The 4,530-nt window shown below is 41.8% G+C and overlaps 1 long non-coding RNA gene across 1 annotated transcript; it reads right to left on the reverse strand.

Annotated features, from left to right (window-relative positions):
• Positions 1-398: 398 nt before the first annotated feature.
• On the reverse strand, positions 399-3,959 carry LOC115116742 (uncharacterized). The gene is made up of 3 exons (XR_003861586.2): positions 3,510-3,959; positions 2,782-2,857; positions 399-2,666 (listed from the first exon to the last, which is right to left on the reverse strand). It is a non-coding gene; the product is annotated as an uncharacterized LOC115116742 (long non-coding RNA).
• Between the last annotated feature and the right edge of the window lie 571 nt (positions 3,960-4,530).

Here is a 4,530-nt window from a genome sequence, read left to right on the forward strand (position 1 = left end):
GCCACCCCACACCATGACTGACCCACCGCCAAACCGGTCATGCTGGAGGATGTTGCAGGCAGCAGAGCATTCTCCACGGCGTCTCCAGACTGTCACGTCTGTCACGTGCTCAGTGTGAACCTGCTTTCATCTGTGAAGAGCACAGGGCGCCAGTGGCGAATTTGCCAATCTTGGTGTTCTCTGGCAAATGAAAAACGTCCTGCACGGTGTTGGGCTGTAAGCACAACCCCCACCTGTGGACGTCGGGCCCTCATTCCACCCTCATGGAGTCTGTTTTTGACCGTTTGAGCAGACACATGCACATTTGTGGCCTGCTGGAGGCCATTTTGCAGGGCTCTGGCAGTGCTCCTCCTGCTCCTCCTTGCACAAAGGCGGAGGTAGCGGTCCTGCTGCTGGGTTGTTGCCCTCCTACGGCCTCCTCCACGTCTCCTGATGTACTGGCCTGTCTCCTGGTAGCGCCTCCATGCTCTGGACACTACGCTGACAGACACAGCAAACCTTCTTGCCACAGCTCGCATTGATGTGCCATCCTGGATGAGCTGCACTACCTGAGCCACTTGTGTGGGTTGTAGACTCCGTCGCATGCTACCACTAGAGTGAAAGCACCGCCAGCATTCAAAAGTGACCAAAACATCAGCCAGGAAGCATAGGAACTGAGAAGTGGTCTGTGGTCCCCACCTGCAGAACCACTCCTTTATTGGGTATGTCTTGCTAATTGCCTATAATTTCCACCTGTTGTCTATTCCATTTGCACAACAGCATGTGAAATTTATTGTCAATCAGTGTTGCTTCCTAAGTGGACAGTTTGATTTCACAGAAGTGTGATTGACTTGGAGTTACATTGTGTTGTTTAAGTGTTCCCTTTATTTTTTTGAGCAGTGTATATATGCTTCTTTCGACCTGGCCATGCTTTCTGATACACCCTAGCTTGATAACCATTGTCCCATTTTTATCAATCTGTTTTTTTTTGTCTTCTGTTTGTGATATAGATATGCCTGTTTCAACTGTGCCGTGCTGACAGATAGGCTACCTCTAAGTGTTCTTGACATTGTTCCCTTTATCTTTAAGTTTTTTGTCTTCTGTTTGTACTATAGATATGCCTGTTTCAACTGTGTCGAGCTCACGTAATACATCTCCATTTAGTCACGCTGAATCAGCGGATTAATAACAAGAAAAGATCTGACCTGATCCCTTTGTCTTATTCCAAACCCTTTTCTCTTTGCTCTAGATGACCAACAATAGCCAGTTGCCACCATGATGACATCATATCAACTGTTCACGCTGAGGGAAAGGTGAACTGTTCCCACTCATCTAAACACAGACTCAAATGGCACCTTATTCCCTATATAGTGCACTACTTTTGTTTACTAAGATGGTCAAAAATAGTCCACTAAATAGGGAATAGGGTGCCATAAGTAGGGAATAGGGTGCCATAAGTAGGGAATAGGGTGCCATTTGAAACGGAGCCATAGTGTTCCACAGGCATGATCCCTCTCTCTATGGCTTATAGACGATACAGCAAGTTTTGCTATTTGTTTTAGTGTTAAGTCACTTCTACATGCCTGAACAATTTGAGAGCTTGGTATTTCATGTGTAGAGTCCCTGGGAATCCATGAGTATGAAGTTGGCATATGCTTAAAAAAATGTCTCCATAAGGGAATACAAATAACATTAAGCCTTAGTAAATAACATACTCAACACCTTAGCAACGAGCCTAAAACCAAATATGGTCATATCAGGAAGTCTACTTGATGAAGAAGGAAGCAAACCCTCAAATTATTTAGGTCCTGTTGTTCAGTCAAGTTAAGTGTGAAACTGTCACGACTTCCGCCGAAGTCGGTCCCTCTCCTTGTTCGAGTGGCGTTCGGCGGTCGACGTCACCGGCCTTCTAGCCACCGCTGATCCACTTTTCATTTTCCGTTTGTTTCGTCTTGGTTTTACACACCTGGTTTCAATCCCCTAATTACTTGTTCATTGTTTAACCCTCTGTTCCCCCCATGTTTGTTTGTGAGTAATTGTTTGTATGTAAGACGGTCCGTTATGTGGGCTCGCTTTATTGTATTATATTTGTCTATTTTGAGTAAATTACGCTTATTTACTCACATCTGCTTTCCTGCGCCTGACTCCTCTACACACAGAGCACATTACAGAAACAATAAGTAGAAAATAATAAAGAAAATAAAAGACAGGAACAAGATTAAATTATATCAGATTCTCTGTTTACAGGTGTTGTATCTTAATTTGACCAGTTTCTCACAGCAGGAAAATAATCCCGCAGCAACAGGAAATACTCATTATTGTGTGGCTTATATTTAAATGGACACTTTTGTAGGGGTTGATATTTTTTTAGTTAGAGCAAATTAAGTCTGAAATGTTCAAGTGGAAATTACAAACTTTAGATGCCTTTTTAAACTTTGAATACATGAGACATTTGCATTTTCTGCAACAACAAGGTGATCAAATTAAGATTTAACATCTGTAACCCTAACTCTGCTTCGCCAACAGACCAGACCAAGAGATAACAGAGAACATACATTGATATAATGACACAAGACTGATATAATAGTAAAGTTATCTAATAATAGATTATCTAAAAATCATTAAGATACAGAAGCTCTCTGCTGTCCCATTGCAGTGCTGTTTGGTTCACTCTGGCCCTTTGGTCCCTAGAAGACAAACAGTGCAAAGAGAAGGTTACTAGTGAGGGGGGTGTGTGTATGTGTGTGTCTGACTGCTCACAAGTTACTTTGAGGTGAGTGTGATGATATCAAAAATACTCACAGGTGATTGGTCCGATGGTAAGGGGCTTTTGGGAGGCCGAGGTGGAGACAGAGCGGGATATTCTTCTACCACAGTTCTGAGGAGAGAGACCAAAGACAGTCAGAGAGAACTGACCTTGAGGAGAGAGACCAAAGACAGTCAGAGAGAACTGACCTTGAGGAGAGAGACCAAAGACAGTCAGAGAGAACTGACCTTGAGGAGAGAGACCAGGGAGACACCAGACACTGAAGCAGAAACACCAGGGAGAGACCAGACACTGAGGTAGAAACACCAGGGAGACACCAGACACTGAAGCAGAAACACCAGGGAGAGACCAGACACTGAGGCAGAAACACCAGGGAGACACCAGACACTGAAGCAGAAACACCAGGGAGAGACCAGACACTGAGGCAGAAACACCAGGGAGACACGCCCAATTTTTCAGTTTTTGATTTGTTAAAAAAGTTTGAAATATCCAATAAATGTCGTTCCACTTCATGATTGTGTCCCACTTGTTGTTGATTCTTCACAAAAAAATACAGTTTTATATCTTTATGTTTGAAGCCTGAAATGTGGCAAAAGGTCGCAAAGTTCAAGGGGGCCGAATACTTTCGCAAGGCACTGTATTTTGAATGAATTGTCAACTCAAATATAACAAAATCCCATACATATATATATATATTTGCAGATGTTAACAGAGATAATCTTGTCTAGATGCAATTACTCAATTGCATGTTGTTCAACCTTACCGGAGCTATCAGCTGTGATGGCGGGTATCAGCATTAGAAGTAGTAAGCCTGGCGTTATCAGAGGATGACCCATGTTACTGCTCGTCATGCCTTGAGGTTGTAAAGAACCAGATGTAAACCTTTTCCTAACAAAACAGAGAAATGTGGAAAGAATTTTATGACTCCTCTTTTAATCTACATATTCCACATATTTCTTGAAGCACAACATTCCCTATGATGTAACAGTATCCCTTTCCTGCTGTCAAAGGACCTTCATGGTTGAAATGTTATTAATACTTTTCATAATTAATAAAGTTTTTTTTTAATGTTTTTAATGTCTAACAGTTTTGCTATATTTCAGTCTTATGTGATGTACCTGTATATAAAGTGTAATATTGGGAAGCAAACTCAAAATTGAATACATTTCAACTCTATATCTGACATGGTACAGGTGTGTTATATTTATAAGCCCATAACCATGTGTGTGAGGTGGATACTTTGGTTTCAAAGTATATTTATTGAAGACTACCAAGACACACTTTGTGTGCCCCTGGTTTACCCACTGCAGTAAAAGGTTCATCAATAGTGTACAACTTGAATGCCCACTTCACTTCTAAAAGACACATTTAATTGAGCTCCAGATTTGGTTGCATGGCTAGTTTTAAAGTGCACGAGACCACTAAACTTATCATGAATACTATCAATTGCCTAAGAAACTTGTAAACTTACCTGTATGGTTTGATGATGTGAACTGTCAATCTCTCTGTTTTTCTGACATTATAAACCCTGCCAGGACTACGGGGGTGTTCCAGACAGTGATGTGGAGTATGACATCATCACTATTGTATATAGTTTCTGGGAAACAATAAATTGGGGTCATCAGATTGTAGCAAAGCAATATTTAACCTGAACTCAAACTACAAAGTGACCTTAGACATGCCTTTCGTGTAGTTATCTCTGTGTTATCTCTCTTTAATAAAAGACAGGGACTGGTGGTCTTGGTGTTGCAGCAGTATGCATATACTCCAGAGGCAGCTTAGAC

Source organism: Oncorhynchus nerka, linkage group LG15, assembly GCF_034236695.1.
Source record: "Oncorhynchus nerka isolate Pitt River linkage group LG15, Oner_Uvic_2.0, whole genome shotgun sequence".
NCBI classification, from domain to species: Eukaryota; Metazoa; Chordata; class Actinopteri; order Salmoniformes; family Salmonidae; genus Oncorhynchus; species Oncorhynchus nerka.